We start from the raw sequence: 7500 nt of genomic DNA on the forward strand, positions 1-7500 counted from the left end.
CACCACACAACACCCGCACTACTACAACACCACACAACACCCACACTACAACACCACACAACACCCGCACTACAACACCACACAACACCCGCACTACAACACCACACAACACCCACACTACAACACCACACAACACACATTCTGGACCAGGGGGAGGGGGGGGAGACCTACCAAAGCCTACCAGAAGTGACACGCGATATGGGAAAATCACTCACATTCGCAAACATGCAAGGCCTAAAGTCAAAATGGATTGGACGTAGTCTCGAGGACTCCAGGTGACCCTCAGTCGTCCGCCAAGTGGCACTTAATAATTATTAACTACTAACAAGGAAATAATTTAACGTGTGACCCATATAATATCTCTAGCACAAGTATAATTGAACAATCTGGACTGTTAAAGAAACTTCGTTATCATTAGAAAATAAAGAGTATTACATAGAAAGCACTTTGCTATTTAGTCACGAATTATTTTTATGCATTTTATCATTAATTTTTATTTTTTTAATTCCAAGATATGAAGATAATTCAAAATATTACGATTGTCAACAGGAATATTATGAGTGTCAACAGGAATATTATGAGTGTCAACAGGAATATTGCGATTGTCAACAGGAATATTGCGATTGTCAACAGGAATATTATGATTGTCAACAGGAATATTATGATTGTCAACAGGAATATTACGATTGTCAACAGGAATATTATGAGTGTCAACAGGAATATTACGATTGTCAACAGGAATTGTCAACAGGAATATTGCGATTGTCAACAGGAATATTATGAGTGTCAACAGGAATATTACGATTGTCAACAGGAATATTATGAGTGTCAACAGGAATATTATGATTGTCAACAGGAATATTACGATTGTCAACAGGAATATTGCGATTGTCAACAGGAATATTATGAGTGTCAACAGGAATATTACGATTGTCAACAGGAATTGTCAACAGGAATATTGCGATTGTCAACAGGAATATTATGAGTGTCAACAGGAATATTACGATTGTCAACAGGAATATTACGATTGTCAACAGGAATATTATGAGTGTCAACAGGAATATTATGATTGTCAACAGGAATATTGCGATTGTCAACAGGAATATTGCGATTGTCAACAGGAATATTGTGTTACCGGAACCTGGCCAAGTTTTGTTGTTTAAACAGGATTAATTTTTGCTTTTCTCAAAACCATGGAGAGGAAATCACGGTAAAATGTCAGCCGTGCTTAACTAAAGGCCTACATAAAGTCAACAGAATTTAGAAATATGTACATTAAGGATAGAAACACCCGCAGGCAACACCCACCCAGAGGACCCGCACGCAACACCCGCACAAGAGTACCCGCAGGCAACACCCACCCAGAGGACCCGCACGCAACACCCGCACAAGAGTACCCGCACGCAACACCCACCCAGAGGACCCGCACGCAACACCCGCACAAGAGTACCCGCACGCAACACCCGCACAAGAGTACCCGCACGCAACACCCACCCAGAGGACCCGCACGCAACACCCGCACAAGAGTACCCGCACGCAACACCCACCCAGAGGACCCGCACGCAACACCCACCCAGAGGACCCGCACGCAACACCCACCCAGAGGACCCGCACGCAACACCCGCACAAGAGTACCCGCACGCAACATACAAACCAACACATGTCTAATCCATATCAGTCATTGAAACTCTATTTACTACTGGTAGGAATATGCGGGTCCAACCCTCCCCCCCCCCACCCTCCTCCCTCCCCTCGTATTGTTGAATGTTGATGTAGTGGTGATGGGGGAGGGAGATATGGGGGGGGGATGGGGATGCTCCTCCTCCTCACCATCCCCCCCCCTACCATCATTATACGATCCCCTACCCCCGTCCATAGCAGCACTATAGTATAGTGGCCTGCATCGTAAATTTGCTTCCCTCGTTATTTTCATACAAGAGTCCGCCCACCACCATCACCCCAGCCTCAATCGCCACTACCACGCCTACCACTATCGCCACCACCACTCCTACAACCATCACTATCATTCACGCATCACCAATGTACATTCATCAGCAACACTATACACCCACAGCTGATGAGCGCTGAACATCCTTCACAATTCATCCTTCACCCTGACTATGCACTCATCAAAATAACTGTACACCATCCCCCATGATTCTCAAGTAGCCTATAACCTATGGCAACACACAAACCTGGAAACATCACTGGCATATGCAACGTACAGACAATCAACCAAGACAGTGAACATGAGGATAAAGTTGACACTTCAGTACACCTGTTCACAACCCGAAATTAGCCAGGTACACAAGCCCAGCATAGGCCAATAGGCCTGCTGCGACGCGCCTTAATTCTGATGTTCTTATCTTTTTGAGAAAGACTAAGTGTTGGACGTCCCATCACCTCGGGAGACACCACCAAGAGACACGATCACGACATGAATAATACTCAGATGTGCCTACAGTGTACAATGTCAGACTGTTCGACAGGGGAAGGGAACAAAACGAAGCTACAAAAAGAAAATTGATTCTTAGAAAAAAAGTCAACGGAATAAGAGAGAAGAGACTGTTTTCGTAGGAGAGAAGAGCTACCAACTATAAGAGGCGGGTCCAGAAGCTCAATATATATAGAAGCTCAAAATATCAAAATCAAAAAAGTTACAGCACCGCTCTTGTGCCAGGTAAGTCCACTACGGGCTCGCCATAGCCCGTGCTACTTGGAACTTTATGTTCAGAGTAGCTGAATCTAAAACAATAACAGCTCAAATTCAACCTACAGTGACACTGACTGACTCCCCCCCCCCCCCACCGTCCTCCCCTATTACTGGCACATAAAAACATCTCATTATGGGAGATAATTATGCATGAAGCTGATATTCACAATATTGGAGGACAGGAGACATAAGGTTATAATATTGCCCACAATAATATGGGTCGATATAAGCGTGTGTGTTCATATCTCTCCCCAACTGGCCAGCGTTACAGTACATCTGGACGGTAGTAGAGCGACGGTCTTGCTTCTTGCAGGTCGGCGTTCAATCCCCCCGAGTGTCCAAGTGCTTGGGCGTCATTCTTTTCCTCCATGCTATCCTAAATTCTTCTCCCCGTATCTCTTCCCAGTGCTATATAGTCTTAATGGCCTGGTGCTTTCTCCTGATAATTATCTTACCTGCCCCCCCCCCCCCGTCCCACTTTCTCTCCCTTCCCCTCCTCTCCCTTCCTCCCTTCCTCCCTCCCCCTCTCTTTCTCTCTGCGTCATTGAGATTTTTCTCGGACTAAACTTCTCAGAATCCTCCCTCCACCACTGGGCGAGGGGACGGCCACAGAGGGGAAAGAGGTTTACCTCGAATTTACTGGGAAAAGATAGAGAGGGCGAGGGGAGGCGACGTGAGGGGAAGGAAACTGACCTATAGTGTACCTGAGGGGAAGGGTTGCGGTGACTACAGGTAAGGCCAGGCTCGGAGCTCGAGCGCTGCATGGTCAGCAGCAGCAGTAGCAGGAGGAGACGCAGCAGTAGCAGGAGGAGACGCAGCAGCAGCAGCAGCACCAGAAGCAGTAGCAGTAGCAGGAGGAGACGCAGCAGCAGCAGCACCAGAAGCAGTAGCAGGAAGAGACGGGCCATCACCGTCACAGTGTTGTAGGGAATTGTGTTAAGGGTCTGACGACTTACAATTCTTTCAACAGTCGACGTGGCCTAGTAAATATGTTATAGGAAAATAAGTCTGGTGTCATTACATTATACAACCGACGATTAGAAAGGCGGGATCCAAGAGCTAAAAGCTCGATCTTGTAAGCACAAATACCTGCCTGGTACCTGCTTGATGGGGGTTCTGGGAGTTCTTCTACTCCCCAAGTTCAAAAGACCAGGTTGAAAAGCTAAAAGATCGATCCTGTAGGCAGAAACAGGCGAGTACAAATGCGTGGAGAGTGCTGGCGGCGCGCCTCCGCCAGTTGCTGGAGCCGCTACGCAATTTCTGCATGGCGGTGACTCCGCCACCTGGCGGGCGCTGGCGACGCCTGGCCGGTGGCTGGGTGGGGGACGTGGGTGAATGGGTGGGTGAGGGAGAAGGATGAGTGGGTGGGTGGGGGAGGTGAATACCTGGGTGGGTGGGTGGCTGGGTTGGTGGGTGGGTGGGGGAGGTGGATACCTGGGTGTGTGGGGGGAAGGGACATGGGTGAGGGGGGAGGTTAAACGAATGGGCGGGAGAACAGCTTGCCACATCCACCCACCCACCCCGCCCAGTCCCACCCGCACCAAGCCTCACAATTCACTATAATAATTAGGCTACCTGTTATAATTACAGACGAGAATTAGGAGGTTCTGCTCCGTTTACAGGTAATTCCTTTGATTCATCGCCAGTTTTCCCTCGTCTCCTCCACCATTCCCCTCCCCCCCTTGTCTCCACCATTCCCCTCCCCCCCTTGTCTCCACCATTCCCCTCCCCCCCTTGTCTCCACCATTCCCCTCCCCCCCTTGTCTCCACCATTCCCCTCCCCCCCTTGTCTCCACCATTCCCCTCCCCCCCTTGTCTCCACCATTCCCCTCCCCCCCTTGTCTCCACCATTCCCCTCCCCCCCTTGTCTCCACCATTCCCCTCCCCCCCCTTGTCTCCACCATTCCCCTCCCCCCGCCTTGTCTCCACTATTCTCCCCTCTGTCTCTACCAGTTTCCCACTCGTATCTCCTCACTCGCCACCAATCACCCCCACAACCCAGCGCCCTCGCCACCATTCTAATACTCCCCCACTCTCCAACACTCTCCACACCACTCCTCATTAGTCTGCCCCTCCCCCTCCCCCCCTTCCATCACTCACCCCCTCCCCACAAACCCTTGCATGGGTCTCCCCCTAAAGCGTGACGTATAGTTCCACCAAAAAAAGGGAATTCTATAAAAACCGTCTGACCAGCGGCGTCCACACACCGTAACATTAATGACTTAAGGTCAGTCAATACGCAGGCGGAGCAGTCGGCGTGCGACGAACACGCACGCATGTACGCACGCACGCACGCACATGAAGGGAAGGCAGCTTTACGCGTCAGAAAATGAGACTTGGGAGTATTCATAACCCTACGTGAAACACCACAAACACACACTCCCGTGTTGTGTAGTGGCTAGGATACGCGGCTCTCACCCGCGAGGCCCGGGTTCGATTCCCGGCACGGGAAACCGTTTGTTCGGGACCAAAGAGCCAGAGCTCAACCCCCGCAAACACAACTAGGTGAGTACACAAACATCAACACAATAACGTAGGCAGTAGCGGCAAAACTGGCCAACCGTTAGGGAAGCCTTCTGAACCTATACAACCTACGTGCGACCACACATGCAGCGATCCCCACCATCATAAAACATTGAACAAAACTTGAAAATGTCCAAATACAGGCACCAAAGCTCGTTCTAGAACAGAGGGAACTGAGCTATGAGCAATAACTAAGCAAATTTGACCTACCAACAGGAGAAAATATAAGAATGTTGGGACATGAAAACGGCATAAAAGATCACAAGATAATTGACAAAGTAAATATTGAAACAATGTTCAAACTGCTTAAAGCGGAACAAGTGGAAAAAGATGGAAACTAACGAGAAAAAAATGAGTCACAGGGATGTTAGAAGAAACTTTTCAACGGAAGAGTGATAAATAGATGGAATAGATAAGATGAATAAGTTGTCGAAGAGCATTATAATATATATATGTTTATATATATTATAATATATAATATTATATTGACTCCTTCTGAAGATGTATTAATATACGAAAGTACTTAAGGAAATTCCTGTTTCATTTTTCCTCCGTGGTCTGATATTGTCACATTTTTAATCACGTGTTTATTTTCGTGATATACACACATATATTATAATATATATATGTGAATGTATGTATGTGCGTTATCTTGAGATGATTTCGGGGTTTAGCTTCCCCACGGCCCGTTCCTCGACCAGGCCTCCTTTTTGTTACACACACCTCCCAGGAAGCAGCTGTCTAACTTCCAGGTACCTATTTACTGCTAGGTGAACAGGTGCATCAGAGTGAAAGAAACTCTCCCCCATTTGTTTCCGCCTCCACCGGGGATTGAACCCGGAACCTCAGGGCTACGAATCCGAAGCGCCGTCCACTCAGCTGTCAGGCCCCTGTGTGTGCGTGTGAGAGAGCGGAGGCAGCAACATCTTGGTAACGGGTCGTGGTCATTATTGTCTGTAAGTAGCCCTGGCGATACTGATGGTCTTATAGTCGAGTATTATCCAGCCCAGAGGACGCGTCTGTCTTGGCTTGGGGGAGGTAGTGGGTGGGGGGCAGTGGGTGGTGGACAGTGGGCGTGCTGTAGAAGATGGGTGTGGAAAGATGGTCAATGCTGGGTGGGTGGTAGACGGCCACTGAACATTCAGTGTACAGTCGGTACACTGAATTAGAGCTCACTATTTAGTGAGCTCTAATACTGACACGCGTAATGTCTCTACGAGAAGACCTTTGGAGCAGGTCAGTGGAATCGAACCCTGGACCCCCATGACGCAGGTTCAATTCCTCGCGTCATGGGAGTCCAGATTCGAGCCTTACTGTAAATAACATGTAACTATTACAGTAAGGCTGAAAGTACCAGGTGAGAATACTGGCACCTGGGGGGACCTGGACACCTTCAGTCACTCCCCCACTGGCACCTGGGGGGACCTGGACACCTTCAGTCACTCCCCCACTGGCACCTGGGGGGACCTAGACACCTTCAGTCACTCCCCCACTGGCACCTGGGGGGACCTGGACACCTTCAGTCACTCCCCCACTGGCACCTGGGGGGACCTGGACACCTTCAGTCACTCCCCCACTGGCACCTGGGGGGACCTGGACACCTTCAGTCACTCCCCCACTGGCACCTGGGGGGACCTGGACACCTTCAGTCACTCCCCCACTGGCACCTGGACACCTTCAGTCACTCCCCCACTGGCACCTGGGGGGACCTAGACACCTTCAGTCACTCCCCCACTGGCACCTGGACACCTTCAGTCACTCCCCCACTGGCACCTGGGGGACCTGGACAGCTTCAGTCACTCCCCCCACTGCCTCTATGATAATATTCCCTTACATTTAACCCCCAATTCTCTCTCCTGTTTCCTGTTTCTCCCTTTCTGTTCCTCTGGCGTTTCTCCCCTTACTCCACCCACATTTTCCTTTTTCCCCTTCCCCTCATTCCTAAAACACGCGCCTGGCCTAACTCCCCTTGCACTACCCCTGACTCTCCATCTCCCCTTATTTCCCCGTCTCGTGCCTGTCTTCTCCTGTCCTCCCTCCCTACCCGTCCCCTCCGATCGACCCCCCTCCCCCCCCCGTCACCTCCCTGTTATTCTGTATACGCAGAGAAGGATGGAGACACAGGATATACGCAGAGAAGGATGGAGACACAGGATATACGCAGAGAAGGATGGAGACACAGGATATGCACACATCCTGCCGGCTCAACCTCCGCCATCTTAGAACATCCCTAGCATCTCTGACTGGGCCATAGGATAGCCAAC

At 49.7% G+C, this 7500-nt stretch overlaps 1 protein-coding gene and 1 non-coding gene across 4 annotated transcripts in view; one reads left to right on the top strand and one right to left on the bottom strand.

The window, feature by feature from the left end:
- Positions 1-7500, bottom strand: part of CenG1A (Centaurin gamma 1A) — a 491255-nt gene that overhangs the window by 107004 nt on the left and 376751 nt on the right. The gene's annotated exons all lie outside the window — the stretch shown is intronic.
- On the top strand, positions 5094-5165 carry TRNAE-CUC (transfer RNA glutamic acid (anticodon CUC)). The gene has a single exon. It is a non-coding gene; the product is annotated as a tRNA-Glu (tRNA).

Source organism: Procambarus clarkii, chromosome 21, assembly GCF_040958095.1.
Source record: "Procambarus clarkii isolate CNS0578487 chromosome 21, FALCON_Pclarkii_2.0, whole genome shotgun sequence".
Taxonomy (NCBI): Eukaryota; Metazoa; Arthropoda; class Malacostraca; order Decapoda; family Cambaridae; genus Procambarus; species Procambarus clarkii.